Source organism: Schistocerca cancellata, chromosome 5, assembly GCF_023864275.1.
Source record: "Schistocerca cancellata isolate TAMUIC-IGC-003103 chromosome 5, iqSchCanc2.1, whole genome shotgun sequence".
Lineage (NCBI taxonomy): Eukaryota > Metazoa > Arthropoda > Insecta > Orthoptera > Acrididae > Schistocerca > Schistocerca cancellata.
Window position 1 is genome coordinate 25,422,846 of NC_064630.1, and position 21,924 is coordinate 25,444,769.

The window sequence follows — 21,924 nt, forward strand, 5'->3', positions numbered from 1 at the left end:
AGTGGGCCGTCAGTCTGAGAAACGTATCCCATCAGCCAGCCCCGTCACTACAAAGGTAAAAACCGCCGGAGGCAAAAGTTATCCAAAATTAAAAAACCGGGAAGCGAGAAGTTAATTAAGTTGTTGGGTTTATATGTGCATCCATGTGCGAATGAAATCTGGGAGAAGAACTAAATGTATTAAAAGTCTTATAAGGCTATAAATTTTATTTGAAACATTTACCGATAAGAGACTAGTCAGAACTGAGAATGAATATCAGACAATGGGGGAGTCCCATTTATAATGGCGTAACTTGAACGTCCAGATACACTAATACGCGAAATTTACATACCGTGTAGTTGATTATCGCGTGGTTAAAGAACTGGAGGTGGTCAGCTGTGTATTAACCGCTAGTTCCTTGCTATGGAATAGTTTTTGAAATAACAAATGCACGAAATACGAATATAGTGTTCAGACTACAAAAAAGACCCATAAGAATAATAATAAAAATAATAGTCAAGCTCATTGCGAAAGGTGCCTGGTGGTTGGCTCTTTAATTCCCTCAGCACCTATTTTATCTTTTCCAAGATTTGCAATACTTATTTTACTACTGTCTTTGAAACATTGCATTAACCTGTTTCAATATGTATTGATTCAGATACTTTCGGAAACTCTTTGCCAAGTCACTGCATCTGCAGTTAAGTGTTTGGTGAGACAGTTCGCCATTAGCGAATGGCGTGCCTTGACGGTTTAGAATGTCGTGTGGGTCGCTGTTCGTAAGAAGTCAGCCATTACGCTCGTGCACTGTACCGTGAGCTGTTATGACGTATCTGGCTCGGGAGCCTTATTTTGAAAAAAGCACGCCGTTCTGATGAAAGTACTTTTGTTTGATGGAGAGCCAGGTTTTTGAACTGTCTTCGCCATGTACAACATCAACGAAACTTGTATTCAGTGCTGAAATACAATTTACAGTATGAGGTTAGTCGGGTTGCTCATTTATACTGGTCTACGCACAAGTATCCTTCTGTATGTTATGTGCCGTGGAGTAGGCTCAGAGAGGTTTCGAATTAATAAGTACTTGGGTATTGGTTATTGCATCATTTTTAACTTCATTTCGTTCTGGAATACCTTTAATTTCAGCGTTAAATATTTAAGGAGTACAAGGTTACTTTTGTTTGGATACTTTCGGAATACTTTTGTGACAGTAGAATCTTGCTTTTGTATTGTTTAATGTGAATAGAATTATGGCCACAGGATTACAATTTGTGTACGTATTCTTAACGATGAATAATAAATTATTAATAACATCCGCGCTATCTTGTTTACCTTAATTGCCCCCCTATACAGATGTTTTATTTAAATGTTCTTCAGGTAGTGTACCACCATGTTATTGTTGCAGTTTCATGAAAAGTAACGGCTGAAGTGAAAGTCACCGTGACGATTAAATACGAGGGGCGTCTAGTATGTAAGTTTACCTATTTTATATACAAAACAACATTACACACAATTTTTCATACTGAAATAATTTTATTGACACCGTACAATTTTTCCGTTACTTTTGTACATGGTCGCCATATTTTTCCAACCATTTTTCGTTCCGTGACAAAAGATTTCCAAACCAGTGTTGTACCACGTCGGGTCCTGTGCTCACAACCAGCTGCTCAATGGTTGGAGTGACTTCACCATCGGTGTTAAAGTGCTTACCTCCAATACGAATTTTAAGTTGGGGGAACATGTGAAACCATTTGGGGTAAGATGGGGTGAATCTTACGGGCTCCGTCTGGGCCATTCAAGCTGCACCAGGCCGAGCATTGTCATATAGCAAGAGAACGTGGTGAGACAAAAGTCCAGGATTTTTTTCTTTTGATGGGAGCTTGCAGATTTCTCAAGGCGTTGCGAGACAGGCAATGCACGAATAATACCTCCGGACAGTCCCAAATGATGGTTGCCACAACCTCCGCTGCCAAATGTGAGACCTTTTCCTTTCTTGAGGCGCAGTTGCCAGATTTCCTGCACACCCATGTTCTGATGCTTTGTCTTAGTTCTAGAATGATGGCCCGGGGTCTCATCTCCGTTCGAATGCTCTACAGCCTCCTCTATAGAAAGAGACTAACTCCCGATGGATATAGTCAGCGGATAGTTGTTTTGCAGCGAAATGAGAGAGGGCGGCCCACATGCGGACAAAGTTTGTTGTGGTAATTCCATGCAATTGGCAGCATACTGGCAAGATACTGTGGTGCGCACAATAGGCCGGTGTGAGCTTCGTCGACACACACCAGTCTAACTCACCAGCCATCACATTGTAACGCCGGAAATGCATATCCTCCTATTTCCATCTATTGTACTATAAATTTGTTTTCCTTATTTTTGTTACCTGAATATATGACATTTCTGTGTCTTTACATATTGTAATTGTTTTACTGTTTGTATATATATATATATATATATATATATATATATATATATATATATATATATATATATATATATATATATATTTATGCATTTGTGTTGGTTTGTTTTGTGAATATTATTTGTATTTATACGCTGGGTCTGGCCTAGGGAAAACTATGCTATCGAACGAATACATCGATAGGTCGTGTGGAGAACCAAAGTGTTTAGGATCTTTGGTAGTGTTAACTCTGCCGCGTGGAGAGCGGGCTGAGCAGAAAGGAGTCTGGCTGGGGTGGTGCAGTGGAGCAGGTGTGTTGTGTGACGCTCCCGCGAGTTGCCGCGCTTTCGGGGTTTGGCAGAATGTAATTGCGCTCGACTTGTGATGATAGTTTCTGACATGGTGTCGTGGACGGAAAGCATTAGCTGGCACACATCAAGAGCCCGTTTCGTCTGGTGACCATGTCGAGAAGAAGGCACGCCAACATCCAGCTTCAGCAACAGCGACGGCCGACAATGAGTGACTGTCGCCACCTCCTCGATCGACGGCTTCAAACCTTCAATCAGCCAACAAGGAAGACTGAAGCACGTAAAGTTTTACAACTGTATGGCAGACATCAGCTTTTCAAACTTTTAAAATTATTGCATCGCAAAATTACAGCAACTTAGCATGAACGTTTGTTCCTCATTGTCCCAATTGCATTACCAAGCAGGGTCCCTTCCTTTTCCGGAATGAACCCGAGTGTCGTTGAAATTCAAACGCCAGCATCATTCGATTTCACTGCTTTAATTTCAAAGTTCAGTTAAGGTATTCATAGCTGGCTACAATATTCAGATTACACAAGCACGCCGGCCGTGGTGGTCTAGCGGTTCTGGCGCTGCAGTCCGGAACCACGGGACTGCTATGGTCGCAGGTTCGAATCCTGCCTCGGGCATGGGTGTGTGTGATGTCCTTAGGTTAGTTAGGTTTAAGTAGTTCTAAGTTCTATGGGACTTATGACCTAAGATGTTGAGTCCCATAGTGCTCAGAGCGATTTGAACCATTTGAACACAAGCACAAATTAAGAGTGCGAGTTTTGTTACCATATTTTAGCTTACCTGTGACTGCAGCTTAGCTTGTTACGTACTAAATTTTACTACCGTTAATTGTTCAGAATCATTTAATTCAAGTTCAAAGTTAAATCCCTTATTTCTAAATTGCGTAGATTCAAGTAGCTTTTGAAATGATTGTTGAGGTATTTTACTGAATTTCGATGTGCTTCAGAAAGAAAGCTCACTATGAACTTCAGTCACTAAATTAACTTCCGATTTTCCTGTTTTATTAATTCTTTTGCTAAATTAAGTCAGAGTGTAGCGAAATTTATTACTTCTGACAAAATTTCAGTTTTCACACTGCACGTGTCAACCTTCAGTTGCCACGCTTCTAGTGCTAATTATATGTGTAATAACCTTTCTTTTTCAGTTAGTATAGTAATTGTCCTTAGGACTGGCGACCGTAATTTCCCCCAAGTCTCAAATATCTAATTACCGCTAGTTAATTGTTAACGTAACGGCCGCACATTTACTTTCTTTATTAACTTTACCCCTTTTCAAAATTAATTTCCACCTGTTTCATTAGCATTTTTCCTTTCATTTAGATGTAACCCTTTCCTCTCTCTTTACCGACAGATTAACTTCGGTGACGATTGCTTTTCCCAATTTTCCATTAGGTACACGCGGTTTAATTTTTCACTGTCATTAAGGTCGATAAGTGAGGGGGAGGTTACAACATGTCATGGGCACAGTCTATTTTTCAGATAAATAAAATAGGGAATCTCACTTATTGAACGGCCTCGTATATGCCTTATGAGCCATGATTGGAGCTTGGCAGTACTATTAACTACTATCTCTTTGCGAGCTCGCTAGTTTTCAGAAACTGAACAAGGTGTGACAACGCGCATTGCTGTGTCGCTGGGAGCTGGCACAATACGTATTGAAGGACTGTGTCACTGCAACTGATATCATTTTTACGTATAACAGTACTGAATCTCTAGCGAATGACTTAACTAATTTCTGCACCCTGAACTGATGGCTACACATCTGGTGAAACTGCCCCACAGCTATAGGTGAGATGCTACGTTAGGACAACCTGTTGCTTTGAAAAAGCTAGTCACTTACACACTCTAGATTATTTATGATGTACAGGCCCTTGTCGTTTCCATTGTGTGATGTATGATTACGTCGCAGAAGGTTCTCAAGTCAGACACTGATAGAAATTTGTTTCGTGGCCACTATGCATGTTATTCTGCGTATCACCAGAATTTCAGGGAGTTATCGGTACTACTTATGCGAGTGGTTGAAGCAATTTCAAACACATACACCTTCTTCAAATCTAAACATCTCTTCAAAACACTATGGGCTTTAACTGTGCCACATGAGCACATTTACCGACGTGTTGAGCACATCAAGAATAACACTGATAATTACAGCAGAAACAGGTCTGCCCATATCCATGGAACAAAACCTAAACTGAAGTTACGTTTGCGTAGAAAGAAGAAACATAAAACTCAAAAAACCTATTTTTACCAAGGAAACAAACAGTACAATAAACTGACCAAGGAGTTTAAAGCGATTAATGAAATGGACTCATTAAACAAGGCAGTTAAAAAGTACCGGTCAAGCAGTATATTCCTTAAGTCGAGTTAAAATGCTTGTTCTACGCAGGAAGAATTTGTGCACACTTGGAATCGAGTTACAGCCGACGACGACGACTACTATATTGTGGAGGCTTACTTGGATAACACAGAGCGAAGGTGTGATAAAAAATGTGACACAAGTAACTCATAACAACGTCAGTAATAATAAATGATATTTCATTTGACATAATACGTCCAAACTGACATTCTCTTTCCATCCACAACATCTCACTCGTTATAGAGCTGGGTCAGTTTTACAGTGCACCAACTGAGAAACTGCGGCCCACAAAACAGAAACCACCCGTCGTCGATGTCAGCTGATGGTGTGTATAGTGTTACGTTATGAAATAATGTGTATGTTGTGTGTGTAGTATTTGCAGTGACAGGGCGTAAGGAATGGATGTGCAGTGTAGCAGTAGCTCTTTGTATTGTTAAATAAGTTCTCTGCAAAATAGTATTGTACACTAGGAATAAACCGAATGACGTAGCACTGTTTTAAACAGACTGGGTTTATATTCGGGAGGATGGAGCGTCCAGTCTTCAGCTGGTCATCCTGAGTTAAATGTCCGCAGTTTCCCTAAATTACTTCAGGCAAACGGCAGGCACGTTTATGCTATAAGCCCACGGTGGACTACTTGTCTCATATTTCTGCAAATAGAGCTGTAAGTGTGTAAATTTGCGATGTGTGAAGCATGTCACTTTCATTATTGTTAAACTGTAATATCCATGTCATGCCCAAGATCCTTGTAAAAGTGATCTATGGATTAATAAAAGGACGTATACTCTTTCTACTACTACTACTACTACTACTACTATTAATAATAAATCAAGTACAGACGCTATTTTTCGCCATGGGGAAACTTGATATTCTGAGGATATTTGTATTACTCAGTTTCTCGTTAACGCCATTCGATCTAAAGTTTCTGTAATCGGTTACAGTGATTTATGATCTCATTCAGTCGCTGTGCATGATGTGCTAGCTTTTCTAAAGCTTTTACGTTCCATTGTTAAAAAAAATAGAGATTAGTATTTCGTGTAGCGTTGACGACCGACGAGGTCATCATAGCCGTGCCACTAACTTACGCGGTGCAAAGACGGGGAAGAGAATTGGGTGTATTCTTTTCAAGGGAATCATCCCGGAATTCGCGTTAAGAAGTTTCGTAAATCACGGAAAATCTAAAGACGGTTGGCCACGCAGGGGTTTGACTCCAGCATCTCCCGAATATGTCAATATTTATTTCCTCCATTCATCTACTTTGCATACCCTCATTTCAATTAACGAGATGCTATGTTGTTGCGGTTTATCACACATTTCCTTCATTTCTCCTTCTGTGTTTGTGTTACTAAGAATAAGCGATAGCTTATGATCGGAAGTCACAAATCTCATCGCCTGGGGTGATGGATTACTTTAGAACTACTGCGTCTCAACATTCCGCTGGTCTCCAATTGTCTCACGGGCAACATTTCAATTAACAGAGCGACACGCCTTGATCCAGTTATACGTCCTTTGTATCGTCCTTCATGACTAGCAGAGTCCTCACTGAGTATCATTTTCCGCTACAGGGGAGTTTACTTCATATTTGGTTTTATGCTTTTTCTCACGCCCAAGTCTCAGAGCAGAACCCTCACGACAAACGGCTACATTCAGTTTTTTCAGTCCGTGCTTGTTGTTGTTGATATACTTACTTACCAATGGTTGCTTTGCGTTTACGATAGTTTAGTGTTTCATCAGCAGTTTAGTTAACCACAACACAGAGAAATTAACAATACAAATATTTTAGAATCATCAGAATTCCAAACAACATGGAGTTGAAATCTAGTTTTGGCTTACGTGTTGTTTTTTTACACAAGAGCTGGTACACAGTAGGAAGATATTATCCAAACAAGTGACTGCTGTCTGCCCCTCATTCAGTTTTATTTTGTGCTTAGAATGCCGCTGTGACACTATCAGTGAAAGATGATCATGTCCAGCATTCTGGCAGCTCGGGATTTCTGTGCGACGACTTCTAATCAGGTACGTTGCAACACACTGTTACGATGACCGCCGTATGTCGCGTCAGTATAGAAGATGTTTGTTAATGGCTATAAATTTTACCGAGTCTTTGTTGTGTAGGTTAAGAGATACGTATTATGTGACAGGCAATTCATGACCGTAAAAAAAGAAAACAGTGATTTCAGACACACTTCTAGATCACTATACCAACACTGGCGCTCTTCTCAAATTAAGTTTCCAACTCCGTTTCTGATTATGTGTTGATTTCTTGCAACGGAAGTCCTAGTTCGTAAAATGTGAAACGCGGCCTTCTCCCGGGCCTATATCAGTACGTTTCACCCTCCTTCCACTTTGAAACTCTCGAGATTTCTTCTAGAGTAATTTTTATCGGCACCTCTGCCCAGATCAAGAAAACTTTTCTGTGATCTATCCACCAATTAAGCTGTAAGGTACTTTGTGGAACCCCAAGGAAGGCTCCGATCCATCCTTTGCATATGCATTTCACATCACATTTCATAAACAATCCTGCGCAGCCAATTATCTGTATCCTAGACACTGTCTACTAATAGGAAGTTGTATTTATAGAGTATAGAATTTTGAGGAACAGGAAGGGACAGACTCATGAAGAAATACATATGTAGATATATGCATGTCAAAAGAGCGCTGAAGTTAAATCCACTGGGAAAACTTCTAAAACAACGAAACTAGATAAGAAATACAGGACTTCCGTAAATAATCATTACAACTTAAGAGTTTAATACCTTTAAAACTATACTAGATATTAGCAAATAGTTTCCAACATGTGATGAGATAACCCAAAGTTTTGTTTCTTTGTACGCATCAGAGTGAGCACGCTTAGTGGCACGGATAATATCTGGTCGGAATTCCATTTCTCCACGCTGACATGTTCGAATGCATTGCGAATAAGTGCCTTCTAGTTCAGTAGGCGTTCGGTACTCCAAATACTTTACAAAAGCCCACATAACGAAGTCTGGTGGTGCGACCTCTTCTGTATGAACTAAGTCGTACCCCTGAGCTTTCTCCTGTGACGCTCACGTTTTATCAGACAGTTCAATTTTGCGACAAAATTGCGTCACCTTGAAGGTAACAAAAAATGTGAGTGATCACATGTTCAAAATTATTTGTTAATATCTGGTGTCCACCAGAGGTGCCGATAAAAATTACTGTAGACTTTATTAAGTCTTAAATTATAAATGCCGGCCGTTGTGGCCGAGCGGTTCTAGGCGCTTCAGTTCGGAACCGCGTGTCCGCTATGGTTGCAGGTTCGAATCCTGCCTCGGGCATGGATGTGTGTGATGTCCTTAGGTTAGTTAGGTTTAAGTAGTTCTCATTTCTAGGGGACTGATGACCTCATATGTTAAATCCCACAGTGTTCAGAGCCATTTGAACCATTTTAAATTATAATTTATGGACACTGTATTACTGCAACCACGCAAAACACACTGCTTAATTTACTGAAAGCCCAGTCAAGTGTAAGGATTTATAAAGAGCGTCTATGACCGAAAAACCCTGAGAACGAAATCAAAGGAGGGCCCACAAAACTCATACGGTACAGCATGACTAGTGGAATAAACTGCGACAGTTAGGGCCTGATTATACCGATGAAGAAAGACGGTGACATCCTCCTCTAGCATTGCTTTTCCTCAACAGTAGTTTTCGATAATAGTATTATTTTTCGCATTTTGGACGGGTCCGTATTATCTCAGCTGCTTTTCGGAAAACTTTCCTATAATTTTATACGCAGTATTTTATATTTCAAGCTAAAACTTATGAAAAGGAATTAGTTTATTTTGAATGTTATAATCGATAAGTACTAGTTGTGAATCTACAGTTAGAACTACTTTTTTTTAGAAATATTTTAAATTTATAATTATTTGTTACACTTAAAACTTCTGTTATTAATTACGCAATATAGTGCTATTTACTATGTTCATTTGTGGGTTCATTTATGAAATAATAATCAAAAGTAATAGAGATTCATTTGTCAAGAAAACTTGTAAACCCTTTGGAATATTGTTATTTCTTCTGACTGAAATAGTAGTAAGCATGCCGCAGATATGATCGGAGGCATTTTTGTATTTTGTGCAAACAATTTAATTTCGTCTTTGTTAATGCGGATCAGAAGAACGTTTGAAATGATAATGCGACAAAATATATTGACGTGACAACAAATATTCTGCAACAACAAACTTCAAATTTATTTATATCAATTCAGCCATGAGGACGAAAAACGTGAGAACTTCAACTTCAAGAATCAGACCCCTAGAAAAGAAGAACTGGAACCAGCTGTACGTGAAAAGATAGGTAAACCAGAAATTTTATTGTACACTACTGCCCATTAAAATAGCTACCCCACGAAGATGACGTGCTACAGACGCGAAATTTAACCGGCAGGAAGAAGATGCTATGATACGCAAATGATTAGCTTTTCAGAGCATTCACACACGGTTGGCACCGGTGGCGACACCTACAACCAGCTGACATAAGGAAAGTTCCCAACCGATTTCTCGTACACAAACAGCAGTTGACTGGCGTTGCCTGGTGAAACGTTGTTGTGATGCCTCGTGTAAGGAGGAGAAATACGTACCATCACGTTTCCGACTTTCATAAAGGTCGGATTGTAACCTATCGCGATTGCGGTTTATCGTATCGCGACATTGTTGCTCGCGTTGGTCGAGATCCAATGACTGTTAGCAGAATATGGAATCGGTGGGTTCAGGAGGGTAATACGGAACGCCGTGCTGGATCCCAACGGCCTCGTAACACTAGCAGTCGAGATGAGAGGCATATTATCCGCCTGGCTGTAACGGATCGTGCAGCCACGTCTGGATCCCTGAGTCAACAGATAGGGACGTTTTCACGACAACAACCATCTGCAGGAACAGTTCGACGACGTTTGCAGCAGCATGGACTATGAGGTCGGAGACCACGGCTGCGGTTACCCTTGACGCTGCGTCACAAACAGGAGCGCCTGCGATGCTGAACTCAACGATGAACCTGGGTGCATGAATGGCAAAACGTCATGAATCCAGGTTCTGTTTACAGCATCATGATGGTCGCATCCGTGTTTGGCGATATCGCGGTGAACGCACAGTGGAAGCGTGTATTCGTCATCGCCATACTGGCGTATCACCCGGCGTAATGTCATGGGGTGCCATTGGTTACACTTCTCGGTCACCTCTTGTTCGTATTGATGGCACTCTGAACAGTGGACGTTACATTTCAGAGTTGTTACGACCCGTGGCTCTACCCTTCATTCGATCCCTGCGAAACCCCACATTTCAGCAGGATATTGCACGACCGCATGTTGCAGGTCCTGTACGGGCCTTTCTGGATACAGAAAATGTTCGACTGCTGCCCTGGCCTGCACATTCTCCAGATCGCTCACCAATTGAAAACGTCTGGTCAATGGTGGCCGAGCAAGTGGATCGTCACAATACGCCAGTCCAGGGGCGGGCAGGAATCCTGCACGTGTGCGGTGCACTTGCACGCGTGCAGTTGTTCTGCGTGCACACAGGGGCAAGCTGGCCACCCGCTTCTGTCCCCTCCCCACCATACCATCTCTCCGCTCCTTCCCCTGAATTAGTTTTGTTTCCTAGCGTGATGTATTGAATGAAGGAATAAAATTAGTAGGAGTGCTTGAAAGATATCGTGGTTTGAAAGAGTACCTATTACCTACGATACGTGTTATTTAATTATCACAGGTGGAGTGGAACAAAATGTCTACATACAGACAAACCCAAACAGTTACTTAAATTTTCATCACTGATGTTTCCTCTTAACCGACACTTACTAATTCAGCAAATGGTTTTCCAGCTCTCGCTATATTAAGCGTAATCTTATAACTTGCACGTACCGCTGGGCTATTATTGTTGTCGTCCTGAAAAATTGAAAACAGTGCTCCATAAAATGTTAAATCAGTTAGATGAGAGACATGACGAAAGGAGGTCGCAGATCTCTCGTGACCACAGCAACTACGACAGGTTCATCTAGTATCGTCAGGTCGCTCTTCTTAAGCTCAGTCAATTTCCCCATCCGCTCAGAATCCGACAATAAATTGTACTCGTCCTTGCGAAATTTGTTATAATGGCGCTCAATACTAAACTTCCGCTGAGCAGTGAGAACACTGCCACATATTAAACATTTCGAATTTTCACGTTTTTGCACAAAGCAAAAATGATTCTCCCATTACTTTTTAAAAGTTAGCAAATCTCCGCTTCTCCGTTTCCTTGTTTCACTCTGCATTTTCCGGTTCTTGAAATACAACGTTCACTACGTAGTGGTCGCTACGCATCGACGTCCGCAGCTTAGCCTGGCACTACACTGCCGCAACCTGCCGGCTGTCGCCACTGCTCCATTCGACGATTGCACGCGAGCAGCACACGTGCATCGCTGTGCGCTCATGAGCCGCGTGCAGCGTTTGCCCGCCCCTGCGCTAGTCACTACTCTTGATGAACTGTGGTAACGTGTTGAAGCTGCATGGGCAGCTGTACCTGTACACGCCATCCAAGCTCTGTTTGACTCAATGCCCAGGCGTATCAAGGCCGTTATTACGGCCTGAGGTGTTCGTTCTGGGTACTGATTTCGCAGGATCTATGCACCCAAATTGCGTGAAACTGTAATCACATGTCCGTTCCAGTATAATATATTTGTCCAATGAATACCCGTTTATCATCTGCATTTCTTCTTGGTGTAGGAATTTTAATGGCCAGTAGTGTAATTTTGGCTCCTCTCAAATCTTCATAAAAGACTGATGTGGGCAGTAGCTGCAAGTAGGAAGGAAGGGGTAGGTTACAACCTGAAGATGTTGCCTTTACTGGAAGAGGAAGATGATGAGGATGATGGCGGCGGTGTTGATGATTGACGTATTGTCAGGAGCCCTTACTCCATCATCCCCACAGCAAACAGACGGCGTCTTGACCACACGTAGTTGCTCCGGCTTTGCCGCTCTCGCGCCGGCCGCAGCTCTTGCCGGGCACCTGCACGCGGCCGGCGGCGGTTATCTGGGGCGGCGCCGCGGCGGGGCGCTATCGGCCGCGACAAACACGACGTGCCGGCCCCCCACGTGTTGTTTTAGCGGCCTGGCTGCCGCTGCTGACAGTTATATTAATTTTTCGGACTGTGTCTAATCAGGGGCGGCGGCGATACAGTGCGGCAGCGCGATAACGCAACCCCGACCGCCCGTTTCTTGCCCTGCACAGCGAGCGGCGTTGGCCGTAGTTGACACTCTAAAATAGATACTTAATCTGAGCTTGAGAGAACGTTTAGTTTACAAACTAAACAACTCCGTACCCGAAGACAAAGCAACATTGTTAACAGAAACCAATCAAGTAAAATATGGAGTTTCAGTCTTCGATCGCTATTCTTTATTTTCAATTACCGGTTTCGGGCTAGCTGCCCATCTTCAGATCTGTTAGACAATGTTAAAAATGTAATTAATAAGAGAGATACAGTTAGTGAAAAAATATCTTAGTTTACAAAAAGAAATTTTGGAACGTATAAAATGCCAACATACCATATGTTGTAGTTACAGAGTAACTTGTCCGTACAGAACACACAGTTCACTGTCATAAGTAAAGTAAATTTCAATCTGTTAAAACATTATATCGCAGTATTTAAGAGTAACCTGATTGGTAACAGTAAAAAGTGCCCTCTACCTATAACAATTGTGCATCTGTTATTATTTCGCCGTATATATTATTGGCGAATATTCTTTTTAATAAAACAATTTTTAAGGTAATAACAAATGAATAATCTTTTTGAGTGGACCATGAAACGAAAAATTTTTACATTAATTTAAAATTTCTTTATAAAGAAACATAAAATATAATTAAAATGTAGATAGATTTCAGAACGAAGGGCAAATGGCACATATATTAAGACATAAACCAGCAACGACGAAACAAATGAAATACAATAATTCCGGAGTATATAAGATTAAATGTGCTGAATGTGACAGTTATTATATAGGACAAACAGGGCGGAACTTTGAAATTCGATACAGGGAACATTGCAGTCATAGCAATCGAACAGCATTTGGAACACAAAGAGAGTAGACATGAAGTTAGTAATATAAATCAACAAATGGAGGTGCTACATAAAGCTACAAAAAGTCTCTATCTCAACGTGCTCGAAGAGATTGAAATATACGCACATCAAAGAAAAACCCCAGGCCTACTACTTAATGAGCGAAGTGATTTTATGCACAGGAATTATTATGAGATTTTTAAAGACCTGTTTTAGGCTTACTCTTGAATGCAACAGCACGCCCCAGTAAGAAACAGCTACAGCGGAACGGCCCTCAGCGTACTGGCGGCGAGGTGAACTGGGCGCGGCGCAAGACAACTCGGCGTGGCGTTGTATACGTTCTGACGTAGGGAAATCCACTCAACCACCAATCAAAAACAAAGAAGAGTAAACGCACATTTTCGGAAGGATATCTACATTTTAATTATATTTTATGTTTCTTTATAAAGAAATTTTAAATTAATGTAAAAATTTTTCGTTTCATGGTCCACTCAAAAAGATTATTCATTTGTTATTACCTTAAAAATTGTTTTATTAAAAAGAATATTCGACAATAATATATACGGCGAAATAATAACAGATGCACAATTGTTATAGGTAGAGGGCACTTTTTACTGTTACCAATCAGGTTACTCTTAAATACTGCGATATAATGTTTTAACAGATTGAAATTTACTTTACTTATTACAGTGAACTGTGTGTTCTGTACGGACAAGTTACTCTGTAACTACAACATATGGTATGTTGGCATTTTATACGTCCCAAAATTTCTCTTTGTAAACTAAGATATTTTTTCACTAACTGTATCTCTCTTATTAATTACATTTTTAACAATGTCTAACAGATCTGAAGATGGGCAGCTAGCCCGAAACCGGTAATTGAAAATAAAGAATAGCGATCGAAGACTGAAACTCCATATTTTACTTAATGAACGATCGCGGAATTCCCAGTGAGACAACTATGTCTAGTTTTGAGTAACCAATCATACATTCACTGCTCGCTACTACAGTTGTATTTGTAGGAATCTCAGCAAGTGACGAAATTTTCCTTATTATGTGTAAAAAAAAAATGAACAACAGACGCTCTACGAAAGAGTTATCTGAATGTGAATCGGAGATGTACAGACAAGCAATTATAATTTCAGAAAAATTGGATCATTTAGTCAAGCGAAAGAGCTTCACAAATTGAACAAGCCAATAACGCGTTGGTACACCTCTGGCCCTCATGAAAGCATTTATTTGCCTTGGAGTTGTTGGAAGTCCTTCTGAGGCATATCGTAGCGAATCCTGTCCAACTGGCGCGTTACATCGTCAAAATCCCGAGCTACCTGGAGGGCCCTGACCATAATGCTTCAAATGTTCACAATTTGGGGAGCGGTTCTACGACCTTGCTGGCCAAGGTACGGTTCGGCAAACACGAAAGACAATCACTAGGAACCCTCGCTATGTGCGGGTGGCCATTATCTTGTTGAAATAGAAGCCCAGGGTAGCACGTCTTCGCCGGCCATCGGGGCTGAATTCGAAGCGGCAGTCATCACTGAAGACAATTCTTCTCCAGTCAATGACGTTCCTGGCAGAAGACGTGTCTGAACAATCCCTGAACGGCAGTGGGATACCAACCTGTCTGCTGCTCGCTATACGGCCCGACAGCCAGCGGTGATGTACCGGTGTGCTATTTTTTTTTCATACCAGGATCCCTTTGGATGTCATCCGTGGCAGCCTTACAACACAGCCGTGTGTCGGCGATATTCTGTGCCACATTTTGTTGCCCTTCATTGCATACCATCGTGGTCTTCAGGAAGATAATTATGTATTGCAGACGGCAATAGTTTCTACTGCTTGTCTTCCTGCTCGCCAAAGGTACCTTGGTCAGCAACGTCTCCGGATCTCTCCCCAATTAAGAACGTCTGCAGCATTATGGGCAGGGCCCTCCCACTGCCTCGGTATTTTCGACATCTACATCTACATCCATACTCCGCAAGCCACCTGACGGTGTGTGGCGGAGGGTACCTTGACTACCTCTATCGGTTCTCCCTTCTATTCCAGTCTCGTATTGTTCGTGGAAAGAAAGATTGTCCGTATGCCTCTGCGTGGCCTCTAATCTCTCTGATTTTATCGTCATGGTATCTTCGCGAGATATACGTAGCAGGGAGCAATATACTGCTTGACTCCTCGGTGAGGATATGTTCTCGAAATTTCATCAAAAGCCCCTACCGAGCTACTGAGCGTCTCTTTTGCAGAGTCTTCCACTGGAGTTTATCTAACATCTCCGTAACGCTTTCGCGATTACTAAATTATCCTGTAACGAAGCGCGCTGCTCTCCGTTGGATCTTCTCTGTCTCTTCTATCAACCCTATCTAGTAGTACGGATCCCACACTGATGAGCAATATTCAAGCAATGGGTGAACAGGTGTACCGCAACCTACTTCCTTTGTTTTCGGACTGCATTTCCTTAGGATTCTTCCAATGAATCTCAGTCTGGCATCTGCTTTACCGACGATTAATTTTATATGATCATTCCATTTTAAATCACTCCTAATGCCTACTCACATATAATTTATGGAATTAACTGCTTCCAGTTGCTGACGTGCTATATTGTAGCTAAATGATAAAGGATCTATCTTTCTATGTATTCGCAGCACATGTGTTGTCTACATTGAGATTCAATTGCCATTCCGTGCACCATGCGTCAATTCGCTGCAGATCCTCCTGCATTTGATTACAATTTTCCATGGTCACAACCTCTAGATATACTACAGCATCATCCGCAAAAAGCCTCAGTGAACTTCCGATGTTATCCAGAAGGTCATTTATGTATATTGTGAATAGCAACGGTGCTACGACACTCCCCTGCGGCACACCTGAAATCTCTCTTACTTCGGAAGACTTTTCTCCGTTGAGAATGGCATGCTGCGTTCTGCTATGTAGGAACTCTTCAATCCAATCACACAACTGGTCTGACAGTTCATATGCTCTTACTTCGTTCATTAAACGACTGTGGGGAACTGTATCAAATGCCTTGCGGAAGTCAAGAAACACGGCATCTGGCTGAGATCCCATGCCCTCTGAGTCTCGTGGACGAATAGCACGAGCTGGGTTTCACACGATCTTTTTCGAAACCCATGGTGATTCCTACAGAGTAGATTTCTAGTCTCCAGAAAAGTCATTATACTGGAACATAATACGTGTTCCAAAACTCCGCAACTGATCGACGTTAGAGATATAGGTCTATAGTTCTGCACATCTGTTCGACGTGCCTTCTTGAAAACGGGGATGGCCTGTGTCCTTTTCCAATCCTTTGGAACGCTACGCTCTTCTAGAGACCTACGGTACACCGCTGCAAGAAGGGGGGCAAGTTCCTTCGCGTACTCTGTGTAAAATCGAACTGTTATCCCATCAGGTCCAGCGGCGTTTCCTCTTTTGAGCGATTTTGTTTTTCTATCCCTCTGCCATCTATTTCGATATCTACCATTTCGTCTACAATCTAGAGAAGGAACTACAGTTTTGACGAACTAATAAGTGAACTGGACCGACTGTGGCACGATATCCCTCACGAGGACATCCAGCAACTCTCTCAGTCGGTATCAAGCCAAATAACTGCTTGCATAAGGACCAGGGGTGGAACAACGTGCTATTGACTTGCTCGATTAGTCAAAGTCTTTCTCTTGAATAAATCATTAGTCTTTCTTACACTCCTGGAAATGGAAAAAAGAACACATTGACACCGGTGTGTCAGACCCACCATACTTGCTCCGGACACTGCGAGAGGGCTGTACAAGCATTGATCACACGCACGGCACTGCGGACACACCAGGAACCGCGGTGTTGGCCGTCGAATGGCGCTAGCTGCGCAGCATTTGTGCACCGCCGCCGTCAGTGTCAGCCAGTTTGCCGTGGCATACGGAGCTCCATCGCAGTCTTTAACACTGGTAGCATGCCGCGACAGCGTGGACGTGAACCGTATGTGCAGTTGACGGACTTTGAGCGAGGGCGTATAGTGGGCATGCGGGAGGCCGGGTGGACGTACCGCCGAATTGCTCAACACGTGGGGCGTGAGGTCTCCACAGTACATCGATGTTGTCGCCAGTGGTCGGCGGAAGGTGCACGTGCCCGTCGACCTGGGACCGGACCGCAGCGACGCACGGATGCACGCCAAGACCGTAGGATCCTACGCAGTGCCGTAGGGGACCGCACCGCCACTTCCCAGCAAATTAGGGACACTGTTGCTCCTGGGGTATCGGCGAGGACCATTCGCAACCGTCTCCATGAAGCTGGGCTACGGTCCCGCACACCGTTAGGCCGTCTTCCGCTCACGCCCCAACATCGTGCAGCCCGCCTCCAGTGGTGTCGCGACAGGCGTGAATGGAGGGACGAATGGAGACGTGTCGTCTTCAGCGATGAGAGTCGCTTCTGCCTTGGTGCCAATGATGGTCGTATGCGTGTTTGGCGCCGTGCAGGTGAGCGCCACAATCAGGACTGCATACGACCGAGGCACACAGGGCCAACACCCGGCATCATGGTGTGGGGCGCGATCTCCTACACTGGCCGTACACCACTGGTGATCGTCGAGGGGACACTGAATAGTGCACGGTACATCCAAACCGTCATCGTACCCATCGTTCTACCATTCCTAGACCGGCAAGGGAACTTGCTGTTCCAACAGGACAATGCACGTCCGCATGTATCCCGTGCCACCCAACGTGCTCTAGAAGGTGTAAGTCAACTACCCTGGCCAGCAAGATCTCCGGATCTGTCCCCCATTGAGCATCTTTGGGACTGGATGAAGCGTCGTCTCACGCGGTCTGCACGTCCAGCACGAACGCTGGTCCAACTGAGGCGCCAGGTGGAAATGGCATGGAAAGCCGTTCCACAGGACTACATCCAGCATCTCTACGATCGTCTCCATGGGAGAATAGCAGCCTGCATTGCTGCGAAAGGTGGATATACACTGTACTAGTGCCGACATTGTGCATGCTCTGTTGCCTGTGTCTATGTGCCTGTGGTTCTGTCAGTGTGATCATGTGATGTATCTGACCCCAGGAATGTGTCAATAAAGTTTCCCCTTCCTGGGACAATGAATTCACGGTGTTCTTATTTCAATTTCCAGGAGTGTACATTGTAACATTTGTTTGTCTTTACATGCACGTCACATCTACCGATTTCCGACTCATTCGCATAATCCCTTCGTCGAGTGTCGTTTTCTTGTCTTAGAGTGTAGTAAGGCAGGAAAAGAAATGTCATATGGCTGGCAGACCTCATCTGAGACTGTTTGGAGGCCTGCTGTAAGTCTTCCTGTTCGATGTCATTTCGGCGACTTGCGCATCGGTGAAGATGAGATGAAAATGTTTTTTTTTTTTTTTTTTTTTTTTTTTTTTTTTTTTTTTCTGTCAGTCTACTGACTGGTTTGATGCGGCCCTCCACGAATTCCTTTCCTGTGCTAACCTCTTCATCTCAGAGTAGCACTTGCAACCTACGTCCTCAATTATTAGCTTGACGTATTCCAATCTCTGTCTTCCTCTACAGTTTTTGCCCTCTACAGCTCCCTCTAGTACCATGGAAGTCATTCCCTCATGTCTTAGCAGATGTCCTATCATCCTGTCCCTTCTCCTAATCAGTGTTTTCCAAATATTGCTTTCCTCTCCGATTCTGCGTAGAACCTCCTCATTCCTTGCCTTATCAGTCCACCTAATTTTCAACATTCGTCTATAACACCACATCTCAAATGCTTCGATTCTCTTCTGTTCCGGTTTTCCCACAGTCCATGTTTCACTACCATACAATGCTTTACTCCAGACGTACATCCTCAGAAATTTCTTCCTCAAGTTAAGGCCGGTATTTGATATTAGTAGACTTCTCTTGGGCAGAAATGCCTTTTTTGCCATAGCCAGTCTGCTTTTGATGTCCTCCTTGCTCCGTCCGTCATTGGTTATTTTACTGCCTAGGTAGCAGAATTCCTTAACTACACTGACTTCGTGACCATCAATCCTGATGTTAAGTTTCTCGCTGTTCTCATTTCTACTACTTCTCATTACCTTCGTCTTTCTCCGATTTATTCTCAAACCATACTGTGTACTCATTAGACTGTTCATTCCGTTCAGCAGATCATTTAATTCTTCTTCACTTTCACTCAGGATAGCAATGTCATCAGCGAATCGCATCATTGATATCCTTTCACCTTGTATTTTAATTCCACTCCCGAACCTTTCTTTTATTTCCGTCATTGCTTTCTCGATGTACAGATTGAAGAGTAGGGGCGAAAGGCTACAGCCTTGTCTTACACCCTTCTTAATACGAGCACTTCGTTCTTGATCGTCCACTCTTATTATTCCCTCTTGGTTGTTGTACATGATGTATATGACCCGTCTCTCCCTATAGCTTACCCCTACTTTTTTCAGAATCTCGAACAGCTTGCACCATTTTATATTGTCGAACACAAATGCCCAGCCCCCGAACGAAGAAAATCGGCGACCCAGCCGGAAATCGAGCCCCGGACCTCACGATCTTGGGAGGGCGATTACAACTACTAGATCACAGGCCGTAAAGTGTAACAGAACGGTATGTATTCATTTGCTGGTTATTTCTGGGTATAGAAGCTGCTACAAGAGCTGCCATCTGTGGCAGAAACAACGGCGCCATCGCAGCCGGGCACTGAATCAAACTAACTTGGATTTCAGCCACAGGTACCTCATTCGGAGCTGCTTCATCTCTACGTCAGAGTTCATCAATCCAAGCCTCTGGCGTGTTATGGTTGTATAGCTTCCTGGTAACCCGTCACTAAATGTTTCCAGTGGGTGAGACTTCGGAAGGAGATGCTGCCCAAGCCAACAGTCGAGCACAGTCCGTACCGATATCGAGGGGAACATGCGGTCACATTACCTTAATGAAAGACAACACCGCAGTAACCCCGAAGATAGGTCTCAAAGCGTCAGAAATGTGACGCCTTCTCTCCAAATTACCGGCCTATGCGTACCAGTGCTCACAGTGTTACGTAGCCAGTGGCACCGCATACCATCACACCGGGGCTGGGCTCGTACGACGATGACGAAGACAATCTGGCAGCGTTCGCTCTCTTCGGTGTCTCCAGTCGCGGAAGCGTCCGTCAAGACGATCTCGACTGAATCAAGATTCGTTTCTGAAGACGACACGATTCCGTTTTTGTGTCGAATGTTGTTGCGTGGGGCACCGCTGTCGGCGCGGCCCGCTCTGTTAGTTGTCAACATGCTGACAGTCATGAGACTCAAGTCACGTGACGTGGCTGTACGATCGCGGACGGCTGAGAGAACAATACAGGGCTATTACAAATGATTGAAGCGATTTCATAAATTCACTGTAGCTCCATTCATTGACATATGGTCACGACGCACTGCAGATACGTAGAAAAACTCATATAGTTTTGTTCGGCTGAAGCCGCACTTCAGGTTTCTGCCGCCAGAGCGCTCGAGAGCGCAGTGAGACAAAATGGCGACAGGAGCCGAGAAAGCGTATGTAGTGCTTGAAATGCACTCACATCAGTCAGTCATAACAGTGCAACGACACTTCAGGACGAAGTTCAACAAAGATCCACCAACTGCTAACTCCATTCGGCGATGGTATGCGCAGTTTAAAGCTTCTGGATGCCTCTGTGAGGGGAAATCAACGGGTCGGCCTGCAGTGAGCGAAGAAACGGTTGAACGCGTGCGGGCTAGTTTCACGCGTAGCCCGCGGAAGTCGACGAATAAAGCAAGCAGGGAGCTAAACGTACCACAGCCGACGGTTTGGAAAATCTTACGGAAAAGGCTAAAGCAGAAGCCTTACCGTTTACAATTGCTACAAGCCCTGACACCCGATGATAAAGTCAAACGCTTTGAATTATCGGCGCGGTTGCAACAGCTCATGGAAGAGGATGCGTTCAGTGCGAAAGTTGTTTTCAGTGATGAAGCAACATTTTTTCTTAATTGTGAAGTGAACAGACACAATGTGCGAATCTGGGCGGTAGAGAATCCTCACGCATTCGTGCAGCAAATTCGAAATTCACCAAAAGTTAACGTGTTTTGTGCAATCTCACGGTTTAAAGTTTACGGCCCCTTTTTCTTCTGCGAAAAAAAACGTTACAGGACACGTGTATCTGGACATGCTGGAAAATTGGCTCATGCCCCAACTGGAGACCGACAGCGCCGACTTCATCTTTCAACAGGATGGTGCTCCACCGCACTTCCATCATGATGTTCGGCATTTCTTAAACAGGAGATTGGAAAACCGATGGATCGGTCGTGGTGGAGATCACGATCAGCAGTTCATGTCATGGCCTCCACGCTCTCCCGACTTAACCCCATGCGATTTCTTTCTGTGGGGTTATGTGAAAGATTCATTGTTTAAACCTCCTCTAACAAGAAACGTGCCAGAACTGCGAGCTCGCATCAACGATGCTTTCGAACTCATTGATGGGGACATGCTGCGCCGAGTGTGGGAGGAACTTGATTATCGGCTTGATGTCTGCCGAAACACTAAAGGGGCACATATCGAACATTTGTGAATGCCTAACAAACTTTTTGAGTTTTTGTGTGTGTGTGTGTGTGTGCAAAGCATTGTGAAAATATCTCAAATAATAAAGTTATTGTAGAGCTGTGAAATCGCTTCAATCATTTGTAATAACCCTGTATTGTACGACTGTCCTCTCTGGATCTGGACGTGCGGACATTGGAGAACCTGCGTGGCGTTCAGTACGGCCCTCCTGACCCCACGCTATGCTCGTACGATAGTCGTGGGATGCCTTCCAACGCGAGCAGCGATACTGCGGAGCGACAAACCGAAGTCCCGATGGGACGCGATTGTGTCGCTGTCGGACTACGCCATGTGTTGG